This window comes from Ranitomeya imitator, chromosome 4 (genome assembly GCF_032444005.1).
Source record: "Ranitomeya imitator isolate aRanImi1 chromosome 4, aRanImi1.pri, whole genome shotgun sequence".
NCBI lineage: Eukaryota > Metazoa > Chordata > Amphibia > Anura > Dendrobatidae > Ranitomeya > Ranitomeya imitator.
In genome coordinates, this window is record NC_091285.1 from 295628228 (window position 1) to 295647261 (window position 19034).

Here is a 19034-nt window from a genome sequence, read left to right on the forward strand (position 1 = left end):
ATTCCTCAAGTTGCTAGGCCTCCTGAAACATGGCAGAAATGGTACTTGAAATTCCAGTATCTCCGGGAAACTCTCACGTAGAATGTGCCAATGTTTACGGACCTTACTGTGAAACCTGTACATATACGGAAGAATACCAGAGGAATTCTAGAAGAAGGGCCTAAATCTCTATTGGAACTAATCCTATTCCGGCTTTCCCGCAGTACGCGTGGTAGGTAGCCCCTTGATGTGAATTTTTCTTCCATTTCATTCAAGCGTTGAGAACGCAATATAGGGTCACTAACAATTCTACGCACTCTCTCAAATTGTGAACAAGGAATTGATCTTTTTACCGCTCTAGGGTGACAACTCTGATAAAGTAGCAAATTATTTTGATCCGTCTCTTTTACATAGAGGTCTACCGTTAGTGTACCATCCGATTCTTGTATTATCATAGTATCCAGAAAGTTAACCCTTGTAGAACTAAAATTTAGAGTAAAGGAAAGTTCAGGCCAAACTGAATTAATCTGACAAAAAAATTCCTTCAAGCTCTCCTGTGAGCCCCTCCATAGACAGAACACATCGTCGATAAACCTACGCCATAACAGGCAATGTGATAAATATAGTTCATTATTGTAGATGTAATCAGATTCAAACATAGACATAAAACAATTGGCATAAGGTGGGGCCACATTGGACCCCATCGCCGAGCCCTGCACTTGGACATAAAAGGTGTCCTCGAATAAGAAAAAATTCTCCGTTAATACCAAATGTAATAGGTCCAATAAGAAGGATATTACTTTAGGTTCTTTTTGGGAGTTTTTAAGTAAACGTTCAGTTGCTTTAATCCCCTTCACATGTTGAATTGAAGTATACAGATTATTTACATCTAAAGTTACTAAAAGTGTACCCTCCGGAAGTCTACCCAAGTCCCTAATAATTTGTAGAAAGGCTCCAGTATCCAATAGAAACGCCTGTGTGTCTTTAATCAGAGGTGTTAGTACCTTTTCTAATAAAATTGATAAAGGCGACAAAATACAGTCTGTTGACGCTACTATGGGCCTACCTGGGGGTTTCATTAAATTCTTATGTATCTTGGGTAGAGTATAAAAGATGGGAATCATCGGATATTCTTTCGTAAGGAATTGTTTTGTCTTTTTATCAATAATCTGTAATGATAATGCTCTATCCAGGACTCCTGTTATTTTATCTCGAATAGATAATGTAGGATTACCACTCAGGGGTACGTATACTTCTCTATTGGACAACTGAGATAATATTTCTGACCGATACGAGGAGTGATCCATGATTACTATTGCACCCCCTTTGTCCGCCGGTTTTATTACTATTTCTTTATCATCAGTAAGAGCTTTTAAGGCGATGTGTTCAGCAGGTTCTAAATTTGATCGTAAAATAAAATCCCCTCTCGTAATTTGTTTACAAAACTTAGAAACTTCCCTCTCAACCAATGAAATAAAAGTTTCGACAGGTGGGCTATTTTTAGGGGGTGAAAATCTACTAGGAATTCTTAAACCTAAATCTTTGAGATTGATAGGAGTTATTTGAGTCAAAGGATGTGTAGTGACTGGTCTCTCTTCGGAAAAATAGGCTTTTAAGCGTATGTTTCTATAAAATCTCTGTAGGTCAATATCAAATTGAAAAGAATTAAACCGATAGGTAGGACAAAATGACAAACCTCTCTCCAACAGACGTAATTGTGATACACCCAAAGATTTCTTTGATATATTAACCACTAGGTTTGACCTATTACCTGGGATCTGGTGTTCATCGCGTGACGATTTGTATCTGAAGCATTGGCCCCCCCTCCTCGTCCTTTTCTTGGATACCTCCGGCCGGACCCAAAAAAAGACCTGTTGTAATCCCCACGTTCGTTGTCCGAACTTGAGGCCGACGATCCATCTGTAAACCTGTAATTTCGATAATTCGGACGGAAGGAGGAATTTTGCCATCTATAAACTCTTTTTTGTAAATAGTCTTGAGTGTCACGTATAAATTTCTGCCGTTTCCTTTTTTCTGTTTCTTTCTTGAAATTGTCCACGTTCTCCTTTGTCCGGTTTTTTACTGTCTCAAACTCTTCTCTTGGTAATGAATCCTTCAGCTGCATCTCAATACTGGAGACCTTCTCTTGACTGTTCTTAATTTCCTTATTAAGATTATCGAGGGTTAAAGTCATCAAATCCACTGAGCATTTATTTAAAATTTGTTCAAATTTGGAGCAAAACTCCGGATTATCCTGGAACAATGTTGGTCGTAATGATACACGTAGACCTCTTGGGATACGTTGTGTTCTGATATACTCAGCAATAGTAATGCTGTGCAATTCCAAACTAACCAAATGACGGGATTCTCTCTCCAGGTCACGTGATTTGAACTCACTGCCTGAGACCTGTAGGAAATCACTAGAAGCTGTAACTTGTGAAACAATATTAGCTACTTCCGTCTCACTGTACGAAAAACCAATTGTGGACATGATCTAATATCCCCACAAGGAAAACTCTGATGACCAAAAGAGAAAAAAATATTTTTTTAAAAAAAGGTAAGAAGAAAAACTTCCAAAAAATAATACAAATACAGTCACAATCAATTTTTCCGCCAGAAATGTTCTCAAGACTTCAATATTCAATTGGTTCCAAGTATAAGGGTGCTCGCGAAACAAGGCACAATAATGAGTTCGAAAATTATCACGTCACTCCTTATATAGATATGGTGCACAGATGAGGGTTGCCAGTCCCTAAATTCCATATATTCAAAAAGTCCGGCACTCAAAATAATATTTGTATGTTTTATTTATTCATGCGTTCCCAGAAAATTCAAAGTAACGTTTCGGTCATTATGACCTTCATCAGACTAGGATACAGAAAAGAAAAATAGACATTACTAAACATAATAACCAAAATAATACTAAATCTAATACATATTTATCTGCAAATATAGAATATATCCATAAACAAACATAGAAATAATTCCCTTTTTTTATCTCTACACCTGTGACACAAGTATCCATATTAAAGATTTAATTTTAATCTCAGGGAAAGTCATGTTCACATAAGAGATTTCCCGCATAGTGCAAAAGAGTTTATACACAAATCAGGGATAACCCACATCTGATCAAATAGACACACATCCTATATATTGCATCCACTCTATAGTTACAGAGATCTGAATGAGAACTAGAAGAGATCCCCTCAATATTATTTTATTTCATTTATATAGGGATACTGCAACTTAATTTATCTAGAGGATATGAAATTAAAGAAAAAAACGAAACAAAGAAAGAAAAGCTCACCAGATAACTGCAGAAACTCTGGAGAGCGTTGTGAATTGGCATAGGCCGACCTATCTCGTTATATTCCTATGAAGGTTTCCTCTCCTAAGTTTAAGCCTCGTTTCATTGGTCCATATAGGATTTCTGAGGTTCTTAATCCTGTGTCTTTTCGTTTGACTCTTCCAGCTTCTTTTTACATCCATAACGTGTTCCATAGGTCATTGTTGCGGAGATACGTGGCACCTGTGGTTCCATCGATTGATCCTCCTGCTCCGGTTTTGGTTGAAGGGGAGTTGGAGTGTATAGTGGAGAAGATTTTGGATTCTCGTGTTTCGAGACGGAAACTCCAGTATCTGGTTAAGTGGAAAGGTTATGGTCAGGAAGATAATTCCTGGGTCTTTGCCTCTGATGTCCATGCTGCCGATCTGGTTCGTGCCTTTCATGTGGCTCATCCTGGTCGGCCTGGGGGCTCTGGTGAGGGTTCGGTGACCCCTCCTCAAGGGGGGGGGTACTGTTGTGAATTCTGTGGCCAAGCTCCCTCCTGTGGTCGTGAGTGGTACTTCGGCTGGTTCTGTCTATGAGCTTCCTTTGGTGGATGAGAGTGGTACTGCGGCTTCTGAGTTTCCTTCCTCAGTTGATGAGGTTAAGTCGTTAGGTGCTGCTCTATTTAACTCCACCTAGTGCTTTGATCCTGGCCTCCAGTCAATGTTCTAGTATTGGTCTTGCTTTCTCCTGGATCGTTCCTGTGGCCTGTCTATCCTGCATAAGCTAAGTTTTGCTTGTGTTATTTTTGTTTGCTATTTTTTCTGTCCAGCTTGCTATATTGGTTTTTCTTGCTTGCTGGAAGCTCTGGGACGCAGAGGGAGCACCTCCGTACCGTTAGTCGGTGCGGAGGGTCTTTTTGCCCCCTCTGCGTGGTTGTTTGTAGGGTTTTGTGTTGACCGCAAAGCAATCTTTCCTATCTTCGGTCTGTTCAGTAAGTTGGGCCTCACTTTGCTAAATCTATTTCATCTCTGCGTTTGTATTTTCATCTCACTCACAGTCATTATATGTGGGGGGCTGCCTTTTCCTTTGGGGTATTTCTCTGAGGCAAGCTAGGCTTATTTTCCTTTCTTAGGGCTAGCTAGTTTCTCAGGCTGTGCTCGAGGCGCATAGGACTGGTCAGGAGCGCTCCACGGCTACCTCTAGTGTGGTTGGATAGGATTAGGGATTGCGGTCAGCAGAGTTCCCACGTCTCAGAGCTCGTCCTATGTTTTTGGTAATTGTCAGGTCACTTTGTGTGCTCTGAACTTCAAGGTCCATTGTGGTTCTGAATTACCTGTTCATAACACCCCTCCCCCACTGTGTCACCTTTATTTTCCTGAGGGCCCCCTCCCCCACTGTGTCACCTCTATTTTTCCGTGGGACCCCTCCCCCACTGTGTCACCTCTATTTTCCTGTGGGCCCCTCCCCCACTGTGTCACCTCTATTTTCCTGTGGGACCCTCCCCCACTGTGTCACCTCTATTTTCCTGTGGGCCCCCTCCCTCACTGTGTCACCTCTATTTTCCTGTGGGCCCCCTCCCCCACTGTGTCACCTCTATTTTCCTGTGGGCCCCTCCCCCACTGTGTCACCTCTATTTTCCTGTGGGCCCCTCCCCCACTGTGTCACCTCTATTTTCCTGTGGGCCCCTCCCCCACTGTCACCTCTATTTTCCTGTGTGCCCCTCCACCAGTGTCACCTATTTTCATGTGTAGCCCCTCCCCCACTGTGTCAGCTCTATTTTCCTGTGTACCCCCTCCCCCACTGTATCAGCTCTATTTTCCTGTGGGCCCCTCCCCCACTGTGTCACCTCTATTGTCCTGTGGGCCCCTCCCCCACTGTGTCACCTCTATTGTCCTGTGTGTCCCCTCCCCCACTATTTCACCTCTATTTTCCTGTGGGCCCCCTCCCCCACTGTGTCACCTCTATTTTCCTGTGGGCCCCTCCCCCACTGTGTCACCTTTTTCCTGTGGGCCCCCTCCCCCACTGCGTCACCTCTATTTTCCTGTGGGCCCCCTCCCCCACTGTGTCACCTATATTTTCCTGTGGGCCCCTCCCCCACTGTGTCACCTCTATTGTCCTGTGGGCCCTCCCCCACTATGTCACCTCTGATTTCCTATGGGCCTAGTCAGAGAGGGAAAGGGGAGCCACAGTAAAATAGAGGTGGTTGATACAATGGGGGAGGGGACCCACAAGAAAATTAGAATATCACTGTGGGCCCCCTCCCCATGTCACCTTTAGGATGCATGGGGCCCCCTCCCCTAACTGCCAGAGATCAACTCAGGGTGCAGGCATCATATAGTTATTTACTTACAGTCACACTGACTGCAAGCCATCAGACTCCCTCTGCTCCACTGCTGCTTGGGTAGGACTGCTGACCAATCACAGCACAGCTCCTTGCCTGAGCTGTGCTGTGAGCTCACACAAAGAAAACTAACACTGATTGGCTGAATTGCAGCCAATCAGCAATTACACTGCTGTCCAGGGCTTTGTGGAAGAGGAGCAGAGCAGAGACATATGCAGCACAGGAAACAGGTGACTGCGGCCGGTCAGCTGTTGTGTGCTGTCTCCTCTCAGACTCAGCCACACAGTCAGCTGTTCCTCTGACTGTGCTGCTGGCTGAAGTGAGGGTCGGCACTCTGCACACACAGCTCTCCTGACAGAGTAATGGCAGCGGCACCAGGTGATGTGAAGGAGCTGCGCCTGCACTTCCCATCACCTGTGCAGTCTGCCAGCTGTGCCGACTATACAATAAAGTGCGCACTGCTGGGCGCACGCTATGAGCATGCAGGGCAGGCACAAATGAAGGAGGCAGGAGATGGGGGCGGGGCCCACCGGAGGATTCTCCGGTGTCCCGGTGCCCCAGTCCGACCCTGGGGACTGCGATGGCCATCAGCTTTCGGAAAACATCTGTATCCACAAGCCTGCATTTCCGGGGCCAACAGATTGGAAATCCAATTATCACAGAGATCACGGACCGGGAGTCACACAGAACCACTCACTGTGATCTTTGGACCGAAGAACTCTCAGCTGGCCCCTATCGTCCAGACGATTACACGATTGGGCAACAATCAGCCAAGGAGGCAGCAGGCTGTTCACAATATTTATATATCGTAAAACTAATAGTGGGTGGATGCCATATACATTTCCGGATTACAACGCATGGAGTATGTGTATGTACTGCCGTACGATCACTGCTAACTCCACGATAACCCTACACTCTTCGCTGTCACAACTAATCCTGTTTTTAAACAAATAAATAAATACAGGCCAATTGGACACAATTCTCCTTTTGAGATTCACACCTTCAGGGTCTTCCATCCCCTCTCCCTCAGGGAATCAGTCATATACAGGCCCCCCAGGCTCACCCATCCACTTCCTTGACCACTTTTCTGCCTTGCAGCCACACTTCATGTCCTTGGATTTGCCAATCCATATCATGGGAGACTTCAACAATCCTACCTCCCCAACTGCATCCCAGCTTCTATCTCTTGCCACTTCTCGTGCATCTCACAACTTTCAACCTTTGAGACAGACAAAGATGGTAACACCCCTGACCTGGCTTTGTCCGGCTCTGTTCAATATCCTACCTAGATAACTTAGTTTTGATACAGGAAAGAAATATATCTTGGTACCGTGTTAGCCAGTAGATAGAAAAATATTTTAGAATTGAGAGTCCTCAGTGGTTGATACCTTTTAATGGCTAACTGAAAACGTAACTGTTTATCACCCATGGTAATTCTGCTTCATGTCACCTGGCTTATCCATAGTTTTTTTCCCCTCTTTTTTTTTTCTATACTATGTTGTGCATAAATATGTGATTCTTCAGAATTTGTTTTAGTCTTTGCCTGATGAAGAGACGTATGTAGTCTCGAAAGCTTGCAATTTGTTACCATCTATTCAGTTAGCCATTAAAAGGTATCAACCACTGAGGACTCTCAATTCTAAATATTTTTCTAGATAACTTACACATTTCTAGGAGCTCCCTAAAAACACATCTGTTTAGGGTGGCCTATAACATTCCCTAATCAAAGTCTTTTTCATATATAGTCTATTGTCTTGTGGTCTGAACATAATTTGCCATCAAAGTCAACCGTATCCAAAAGCTTCATGCAGCCTTTATCTACCCCCATTTCCTCAAAATGGCTGGACCATCAATGTAAATGAGCACCTGTACCTTGTGTCACCACACCTCATTGTAGATTGTAAGCTTCCACAAGCAGTGTCATCATTATTTTTGTTTTAATTGGTTGATTATGAGTGTTTTATATGAACTGCTGACATGTAAAGCTATGCGGAATATGTTTGCGCTATATAAATAAAGGTTATTTTTATTAATAGATTGAAGATGGTGAAGTTCAAGTTCTTAGCTTTGCCATGTGTATGAGGAAGAAATCTTTTATGTGACCACAACTGCACAAACAGGGGCTGACTGCTGTGCTGACGGAGGGTGGAGTAGGGTGAACACGACAAACTGCTGGACTGTAAGTGAGAGGTAAGTGCCGATGTTATGGTAAATTGAGAAAAAAGCGATGTGCTCGTTGTTGAGATCGGTCAAAAACAGCAGGCATGTCCACTTCCACAACAGCTGATGGGCTCTCAAACACCTCGACTGTAGCGGAAAACAAGTAAAGGTTCTGCAGACGGAGAACTGTGTGAGAACACTTGCCACATTGATGGAGGAATAAGAAGCAGCAGATGTGGTTAATGGGCCGGCCGGTGGTTGGCGAGGCCTGCTTGTTTGCATTTTAGGGCAGTGAGATTACCACACTGACGCATGTTGATCGCGTTAATAGGATTTTTAGTTTTTTACAAAGTTGTCAGATAATGTGAGTTAAGTCATCCTTTGTGGTCTCAAAAAAGGACCAAGCTAGCCAACCCTTGCTGCCTCTTTGAACTTCAGACTCGTGACCACTGCTTGCAACATCCAGGTTTGTTTCTGATGATGCAGTGCTTACTGTCTGTGTAGGAAGCCACAATGTAACCTGCTTGACTTCCTCCTCCTCTACCCCCTCTGTTGAACTACGCAACTGCGTTCCTCTGGATTCACACCAAGTGGGATCTACAGTTTAATCATCCTCCCTGTATTATTGGAAATACACGTCCAATTCGAACTGTCCTCAAATCTATCCTCCTGTTCCCTATTTGACCACTTGCAATCTGGCTTCCGACTGCACCATTTCACTGAAACTGCCCTGACTAAAGTCAACAATGACCTACTAACCACCAAATCCAAGCGACACTACTTTGTCTTCCTCCTTCTGTACCTGGTATCTGCCTTCGACACAGTGTACCATTCCCTATTACTACAGACTTTGTCATCTATTGACATCACAGACTTGGCCCTATCTTGTATCTCCTCATACCTAACAGACAGAACATTCAGTGTCTCTCACTCACACACCACATCCTCATCTCACCCCCTATGTCTCAGTGCCCCAAGGTTCAGTTTTAGGACCCCTGCTCTACTCCATCAACTCCTTTGGCGTAGGACAGCTCATAGAGTTTCATGGCTTTCAGTATCACCTCTATGCTGATGACACACATATCTCCCTCTGTGGACCTGATATCACCTCCTTACTTACCAGAATCCCACAATGTCAGTCCTCTATTTCATCTCTCTTCTCTGCTTGATTTCTAAAACTTAACATTGATAAAACTGAATTCATCATCTTTCCTCCATTGCATTCAACCCCCCCCCCCCCACACACACACACACACACACTGACCTATTTGTCAAAATCAATGGCTTAAAGGGAACCTGTCACCCCGTTTTTTCAGATTGAGATATAAATACTGAGCTGAGGGCCTGAGCTGTGCGTTACTATAGTGTATGTAGTGTACCCTGATTCCCCACCTATGCTGAGAAATACATTACCAAAGTCGCCGTTTTCGCCTGTCAATCAGGCTGGTCTGGTCAGGTGGGCGTGGTGACATCGCTCTTTTCTTCCCCAGCTTTCCGTTGGTGGCGTAGTGGTGTGCGCATGTCCAAGTTCCGAATTCCCTGCGCGCACGTGAAGAAACAATGCGCGATCTGCGCTGTTATCCCTTTCATCGGTGGGGGCGGCCATCTTCCTGGGGCCGCGCGTGCGCAGATGGAGTGCTCTGCTGCACGGGGCTTCAGGAAAATGGCCGCGGGATGCCACGCGTGCGCAGAAGAGATCGCGGCGGCCATTTTCCCAAAGCCGAGATGCAAACTATAGCGATCTGTCACTATAATGTGATCTCAAACCCTGGGGCAATGTAAAAAAAAATAAAAAATTACGGTACATGTGTAAAAAAAAATCCTAAATAAAGAAAAAAAAATTATTGTTCCAATAAATACATTTCTTTATCTAAATAATAAAAAAATATAAAATACACATATTTAGTATCGCCGCGTCCATAATGACCCGACCTATAAAACTGTCCCACTAGTTAACTCCTTCAGTGAACACCGTAAAAAAAAGAGGCAAAAAATGTCGCTTTATTATCATACCGCGAAACAAAAAGTGGAATAACACGTGATCAAAAAGACGGATATAAATAAACATGGTACCGCTGAAAACATCATCTTGTCCCGCAAAAAACGAGCCGACATACAGCGTCATCAACGAAAAAATAAAAAAGTTATAGTCCCCAGAATAAAGCGATACAAAATAATTATTTTTTATATAAAATAGTTTTTATCGTTTAAAAGCGCGAAAACATAAAAAAAATATAAATGAGGTATTGCTGTAATCATACTGACCTGAAAAATAAAACTGCTTTATCAATTTTACTAAATGTGGAACAGTATAAGCACCCCCCCAAAAGAAATTCATGAATAGCTGTTTTTTGTTCATTCTACCTCACAAAAATCGGAATAAAAAGCGATCAAAAAATGTCACGTGCCCGAAAATGGTACCAATGAAAACGTCAACTCGTCCTGCAAAAAAGCAAGACCTCACATGACTCTGTTGACCAAAATATGGAAAAATTATAGCTCTCAAAATGTGAAGATGTAAAAGCTATTTTTGCAATAAAAAGCGTCTTTTAGTGTGTGACGGCTGACAATCATAAAAATACGCAAAAAACCCGCTATAAAGTAAATCAAGCCCCCCTTCATCACCCTTTAGTTAGGGAAAAATAATAAAATTTTAAAAAATGTATTTCCATTTTCCCATTAGGGTTAGGGTTGGGGCTAAAGTTAGGGTTAGGGTTGGGGCTAAAGTTAGGGTTAGGGTTGGGGCTAAAGTTAGTGTTAGGATTGGAGCTAAAGTTATGGTTAGGGTTGGGGCTAAAGTTAGGGTTGGGGTTAGGGTTGGGGCTAAAGTTAGGGTTAGGGTTGGGGCTAAAGATAGAGTTAGGGTTGGGGCTAAAGTTAGTGTTTGGATTACATTTACAGTTGGGATTAGGGTTGGGATTAGGGTTAGGGGTGTGGTAGGGTTATGGTTGGGATTAGGGTTAGGGGTGTGTTTGGGTTAGGGTTTCAGTTAGAACTGGGGGTTTTCCACTGTTTAGGCACATCAGGGGCTCTCCAAATGCGACATGGCGTCCGATCTCCATTCCAGCCAATTCTGCGTTGAAAAGGTAAAACAGTGCTCCTTCCCTTCCGAGCTCTCCTGTGCGCCCAAACAGGGGTTTACCCCAACATATGGGGTATCAGCGTACTCAGGACAAATTGGACAACAACTTTGGGATCCAATTTCTCCTGTTACCCTTGGGAAAATACAAAACTGGGGGCTAAAAAATAATTTGTGTGGAAAAAAAAGAATTTAGTGAAACACTTAGGGGGTGCAAAGTTCTCACAACATATCTAGATAAGTTCCTTGGGGGTCTTCTTTCCAAAATGGTGTCACTTGTGTGGGGTTTCAATGTTTAGGCGCATCAGGGGCTCTCCAAACACGACATGGTGTCCCATCTCAATTCTAGTCAATTATGCATTGAAAAGTCAAATGGTGCTCCTTCCCTTCCGAGCTCTGCCATGCGCCCAACCAGTGGTTTGCCCCCACATATGGGGTATCAGCATACTCAGGACAAATTTCACAACAACTTTTTGGGTCCAGTTTCTTTTGTTACCCTTGGTAAAATAAAAAATTGGGGGCTAAAAGATCATTTTTGTGAAAAAATATGATTTTTTATTTTTTCGGCTGTACATTATAATCTTCTGTGAAGCACTTGCTAGGTCAAAGTGCTCACCACACATCTAGATAAGTTCCTTAGGGGGTCTACTTTCCAAAATGGTGGCACGTGTGGGAGGTTTCAATGTTTAGGCACATCAGTGGCTCTCCAAACGCGACATGGCATCCCATCTCAATTCCAGTCAATTTTGCATTGAAAAGTTAAATGGCGCTCCTTCCTTTCCGAGCTCTGTCATGCGCCCAAACAGTGGTTTACCCCCACACGTTAGGTATTAGTGTACTCATGACAAATTGTACAAAAACTTTTGGGGTTCAATTGCTCCTGTTACCCTTGGTAAAATAAAACAAATCGGAGCTGAATTAAATTTTTTGTGAAAAAAAGTTAAATGTTTATTTTTTTTTAAACATTCCAAAAATTCCTGTGAAACACCTGAAGGGTTAATAAACTTCTTGAATGTGGTTTTGAGCACCTTGAGATGTGCAGTTTTTATAATGGTGTCACACTTGGGTATTTTCTATCATATAGACCCCTCAATGTGACTTCAAATGTGATGTGGTCCCTAAAAAGAAATGGTGTTGTAAAAATGAGAAATTGCTGGTCAACTTTTAACCCTTATAACTCATGTCATGTGGGAAATGCTACTTATTAAGTATATTGTGTAACATATCTCTGTGATTTAAGGGCATAAAAATTCAAATTTGAAAAATTGCGAAATGTTCAAAATTTTCACCAAATTTCCGTTTTTTTCACAAATAAATGCAGGTAATATCAAAGAAATTTTACCACTATCATGAAGTACAATATGTCTCGAGAAAACAAAGTCAGAATCATCAGGATCCGTTGAAGCGTTCCAGAGTTATAACCTCATAAAGGGACAGTGGTCAGAATTGTAAAAATTGGCCCGGTCATTAACGTGCAAACCACCCTTGGGGGTAAAGGGGTTAAGGTGTTGTCTATGCATTTGGTTCTGCCTCCCTTTGAATTTAATGGGGTATGTTGTTGAACCATTGGGCAAAATGTTCGGCAAATGGAGGTCTGAACCAAACCGAACATTGAAAGGTTTGCTCATCTCTGCCTGTCAACAGCCAATGTGGGCAAGCTCACATTCATTAAAATGAACCAGACGTGGATTCCACAGGACTTGTCCATTTCTTTTGGCTGAATATAGAAGTACAACAGCAGCACCCAGCCATTGTGAGACTGCACCGCAGTTTGTTTTTTTTAGTTTCCATTCACAATGTTTTGGAGGTTGTTTTGCAGAGTACTCTTACAGAGACGTGTGCAGAATACACACACAGCTTTTTTTCACAGAGCATTCTCACAGACACAGTTGCAGAGTACAAAAATGTGTTTTTATGCACAGTACTATTACAGATAGGGGTGCAGAGTATTACATTTTTTTAGGCCCACAACTCCTGCAGTCACAGCGTTAGAATATAATTATTTTTTACTTGCACAGACACAGCTTCGGAGTACACAGAGAGGCTTTTTGTCACTGTACTCCCAGAGACATTTTGGCACATTACACAAACAGGCTTTTTGGCACAGTATGAAATACAAACGATATGGAGCTAAACAACCACTAATTAGATCATAAAAAAGATTTTTTTTAATAGCAAAGTAATTTAAAATATACAAAGAATCAAATTTATCATAGAACAATTGTCAAAACAGAGAAATTCAAATGAGGTTACAGGCACACCAAAAAATGGTGTCACAACATAACGTCATGACATGGGAAGAAACAAGCAATCACAAAAATCTAGAAAAAAAACTTTAAGGGAAGTGTAATGCCATATAAAGTGACAGTGCAATATTTCATGCCAAGGGGTAACAAAATCCCTATTACTACATAAGTGAAATAGTCATAATATCATAAATTCTAAAGGTCAGTGACCACTAAATAATTTAATGCGGTCAGGTAGTTAGTGTTTCCATTATAAGTTCTCACCAATACAATAACAATACAATCATTTATATTTCATGTTAGTGGGGAGCTCCACTGTGTGTTACCCATATTTCATCCAGATTCATTTTCTTAGGATGTTATTGTACTATGGTATCTGCATCTGAGAGTTTGTATCTCATTTTTGGCACAGTATGCCACCCAGAGGCAGGGTTGCAGAGGCTTAAAGGCACATTTTTTATGCACAGCTACTCACAAAAAGATGGCTGCAGAGTAGAGCAACTTTTTAAAACACTTTTCATATAGACACAGCGGTAGAGTGAGAAGAATTTTTTTTGCACAGACTACTAGCAAAAAACTGTTGCAGAGTACACTTATTTTTTTACTCACAAAAAAATGCTACATTTTTTACACACACTACTCATATAGACACAGCGGTACAGTAAAATTATTTGTTTGGCCTAGAAATGGCAACAAGATGGCTGATGCTAGTTATTTATTGACCACACTACTAGCAAGCACATATTTAAAAAGAAAAATTCAGCACTCCCAAATATGATGTAAAAATCAAAGATTGAGATTTTATTATTAGTCAACGTTGACGTTTCGGCCAATACCTAGGCCTTCATCAGAACTCTGATAAATAAACATAAAGAGAACGTATCAGTATAGTACCGTATTTTCTGGCATATAAGATGACTTTTTAACCCCTGAAAATCTTCTTAAAAGTCAGGGGTCATCTTGTACGCCGGGTGTCGTCTTGTACGCCGGGTGCAGACCAATGTGTATATGGTGGGTGGGGGGGAATGGTCCCGATGACGAAGAGGGGGCGCCTCACAGGAAAGTGTGAGTGGAGTATCCCCTATTACCTCATTGTAGCTGCAGCGTGGAGTCTCTGCGCTGGGGAGCGGCGGCGGCTGCTCCTCTTTGTGCCACGTGGGTGCTGTGGGGCGGCGGCTCCTCTTCGTGCAGCGTCAGGGCTCTGTGCTGTGGGGCGGCGTATCTTCGTGCAGAGTCGGGGCTCCTCCAGCATTTCCCAATTCCTCAAAACCCGGAGGCACCAGCAGCTCCATTGCTGCGATGCGGTGGCCTCCAGGAAAATGGCCGCTGTGGGAGGCGCATGCTCAGATTCAGATCTCGTCCCGAGATCTCGGGAGACGAGATCTGAATCTGAGCATGTGCCACGCCCAGCGGCCATTTTCCCGGAGGCCACCGCATCGCAGCAATGGAGCTGCCGGTGCCTCCGGGCTTTGAGGAAACGCCGGAGGAGCCCCGACGTTGCACGAAGATACGCCGCCCCACAGCACAGAGCCCTGACGCTGCACGAAGAGGAGCCGCCGCCCCACAGCACAGCACCCATGCGGCACAAAGAGGAGCAGCCTCCGCCGCTCCCCAGCACAGAGACCCCACGCTGCAGCTACAATGAGGTAATGGGGGATACTCCACTCACACTTTCCTGTGAGACGCCCCCTCTTCGTCATCGGGACCACTCCCTCCCCCAAAAGGCACATTAGTCACCAGCCCTATAAGACGACACATGGCAAATAAGAAGACCCCCAACTTTTAAGAAGATTTTATATTTTAACTGGAAAAGTTGGGGGGTCGTCTTATAAAAGAAAAATATGGTACATAAAGAATTGAGAAGCTATAGATAGTTTAAACTAAAATACACGACAGTGGAAAGAAAAAAATACAGAGCACTGGGAAGAAATAATAAAAGGCATGATGTCAAGATTACTAAAGTCAATTATGATACAGGAAAGATAAGATCTTGGTACTTTGTTAGCCAGTAGATAGAAAAATATTTTTCAGAAGTGGTTTTAGGACTCTCAATTCTAAATATTTTTAAAGTCAATTATAAATCATGAATTAGTGCCAATAGAGGATAATGGAACATCAAAAATTATACAAAATACACATAGCAAAATATGGCTATAAGCCATAAAGTGATATAGCATTTCGAAAGCGATATATAATAGTACTCAAAAATGGAAATAAAAGTAGATGCCGTCTATAGAATAATAGGGAGAGATAAGATCATAACGCATATGCATATAATAACATACATTTGTCTTCAGTGTAAATGGACCGCAAGATCAAATTTTAGAGCTAGGAGAAAAAAACACATACATATTCAATCAATACAACAAAGGATAAACATGAGGGCACACATAGCATATTGTACTGTAAATCATATGGGTCCCCGCTGGGAGACAGGAATCACCAAGTAGTGTCGCATACTGGTACGCTTAGGAGAATGGCACTGAAGTGCGGGAGGAGATAGTGGTGTATTTATATAAGCGGTATAACTGCGTGTATGGCGCGTCTAGCGCCATAGAGACGCGAGACCGGAAGTTCCCAGTGTTGTGACATCACAGGAAGTGATGTGGCAGGACCATCCAGGAGCAAAAAGATTCCTCCACATACAGCATATAGGTTATGATGGTGCCGCCTAACTGTAGGTGGAAAACATCACAGGAAGTGACTTAGTGGGGTTCTGTAATCTTACAGAGGACCAAGAGGGAAAGGTTTCCCCGTAAAAGTGAATACAATGTCTATACTATATGAGGGAAGCTGCGGGTTACTGTTAAAAGGTTAAAGGACTGATATTGACACTTGAGTTATTAAAGGATATACAAAATGATATCTCTACAAAAATGAAGAGCTCCAAACCTACCTAGAGGAAAACTAGAGAATAGTTAGTAATATGCAATGGACTGGGAAGATAAGATGAAAATAACAATGAAAAAAATAAAAATTAAAAAAAATTAAAAAGTAATTAAAAAAAAATAAAATAAAATGATGATAATGAAAAAAATGAAAAATAATGAAAAACTAATGAAAAATGTGATAAAAAATTGCAAAACGGGAATTTATAGAAAATAGAAAAATTGCAAGACGGGAGTTTGTAAAAAATGAAAAAAAAAAATTGTAGATGAATTTTATTAAATGAAATAGAAAATAAAGTAAATAAAAATTAAAATGAAAATACAAATTTAAATAAAATTTAAAAATTAAAATTAAAAAAATAAAAGTAAAATTAGCCAAAACAGAAAATTAGAAAATTATACCCGTCCATGCAGCACCGCGTGTAGTCTCAGTTTATCCACGTCTATAAGAGAAAATAAAAGTTTAATAAGACTCAAGACATTTCAAATAAAGCTGGAGATCTCATAGTCCCTATTTGATCCTTGTGGTTCCAAAGTGTCAAGCTTATTAATCCAAAAGGCCTCGCGGTGCTTAAGAGTTTTAACCCTATTGCCACCTCTTCTAGGGCAAGGGATTTGCTCCAATACCTGGAAACGTAACTGAGAAATGTTATGCTTTTTTGCACAAAATGATGTGGTAGGGGAAGATACGTCTTCCCACAGCGTATGCTCGATTTGTGCTGTGAAATGCAGTCTCATACATGCTGGGTGGTCTCCCCAACATATACGAGACCGCAAAGGCACTTCACAGCATAGATGCCAAAGGAAAATAATAATAATAATAATTTGTATTTATATAGAGACAACATATTCCACAGCACTTTACAATTAAGGCTACGTTCACACTAGCGTTCGGCTAGTGTGCGTCGCGCTAGCGTCGGGCGACGCAGCGGCGACGCACGCGTCATGCGCCCCTATGTTTAACATGGGGGACGCATGCGTTTTTGCTTGTTGCGTTTTCTGACACGTGCGTCTTTTTTGACGCTAGCTTCGGACCAAGAAAACGCAACAAGTTGCATTTTTCTTGCGTCCGATTTTCGTCAAAAAACGATGCACGCGTCGAAAAACGCAGCGTTTTTGCGTGCGTTTGCACGCGTTTTTCGGTGCGTTGTGCGTCGCGTCGCCGACGCAGCGGCGCACAACGCTAGTGTGAACGTAGCCTAAGCGGGGAAATGTACAGACAATAAATTCAGGATGACTCACATGTATAGAAGCCCCCAGTTTTGATACCTTCACCTGTATGGGGTGAAAAAATGTATCACCTTTCTGTACATTCTCACACTGTGGGCAATGAAGGCATGGGAATATGCCTATTTTTGGAGTATCCAAAAAAGTTTGTAATGGCAATTTCTTGGTGTAACCGACATCCGCTCATACTAACCTATCTCGCAAGTTAGTGGGTCTTCTAAAGCAAGGTAAAAATAGATCCTTTGGATTTTTGGATAACAGGCCTTCAGTATGTGCCAGGGTTTACTGATGTTCTTATGCAGTCGATACATGAAGGGGTGGAAGGTGTGAATAAAAGGCAATCCTGTACCTGAAAGGGGTTCTTTAGGCAGTTTTTCACATGGTGTACGTAGTTTGTTAAGGAGTCTAGTAGGATAACCCCTGTCAGAAAATTTCTTTTGTATTTCCTTAAGTCTGGTTTCTCGAGTGACCGGGTTAGATACAATCCTAGTCATTCTGTTGAATTGTGAGAGGGGAAGAGACTCTCTGGGCTCTAGAGTGGCAACTTGAGAATAAAAAGTCTCCTTAACATGTAAGCCAATTTCTAAGAGACCATTGGGCTCTTTAATAATCCTGCTGTCTAAAAAGCTAGCTGAAACAAGGTTATGGTGTATCGTGAACTGTAACTCTGGTCAGATTTGGTTAAGATTCATGTGAAAGGACAGAAGGGAATCCAATGGGCCCCGCCATATGCAAAAAATATTTTTGATATATCGACGCCATGAGATAACATGGTTTTTGAAGTGTGTGCTAAAGTGTTCCTCAAAAAAGGCCATTGGACCCCATTGCTGTGCCTTGTTTCTGCAAGAAAAATTCATCACTGAACATAAAAAACGTTTCCATTTTCCAGAAGTACCAGATTGAGGAGTTCCATGCACTATTTAATGGTATTTCAATCGAGTGCTCAGCCTTTAAGTAATTCATGGACTGCTGTTAGGTCTTTTTCGTGCTTTATAGAGGTATATACAATGCCTACAAGTAGTATTCAACCCCCTGCAGATTTAGCAGGTTTAATAAGATGCAAATAAGTTAGAGCCTTCAAACTTCAAACAAGAGCAGGATTTATTAACAGATGCATAAATCTTACAAACCAAAAAGTTTTGTTGCTCAGTTAAATTTTTATAAATTTTAAACATAAAAGGGTGGGTCAATTATTATTCAACCCCTAGGTTTAATATTTTGTGGAATAACCTTTGTTTGCAATTACAGCTAATAATCGTCTTTTATAAGACCTGATCAGGCCGGCACAGGTCTCTGGAGTTATCTTGGCCCACTCCTCCATGCAGATCTTCTCCAAGTTATCTAGGTTCTTTGGGTGTCTCATGTGGACTTTAATCTTGAGCTCCTTCCACAAGTTTTCAATTGGGTTAAGGTCAGGAGACTGACTAGGCCACTGCAACACCTTGATTTTTTGCCTCTTGAACCAGGCCTTGGTTTTCTTGGCTGTGTGCTTTGGGTCGTTGTCTTGTTGGAAGATGAAATGACGACCCATCTTAAGATCCTTGATGGAGGAGCGGAGGTTCTTGGCCAAAATCTCCAGGTAGGCCGTGCTATCCATCTTCCCATGGATGCGGACCAGATGGCCAGGCCCCTTGGCTGAGAAACAGCCCCACAGCATGATGCTGCCACCACCATGCTTGACTGTAGGGATGGTATTCTTGGGGTCGTATGCAGTGCCATCCAGTCTCCAAACGTCACGTGTGTGGTTGGCACCAAAGATCTCGATCTTGGTCTCATCAGACCAGAGAACCTTGAACCAGTCAGTCTCAGAGTCCTCCAAGTGATCATGAGCAAACTGTAGACG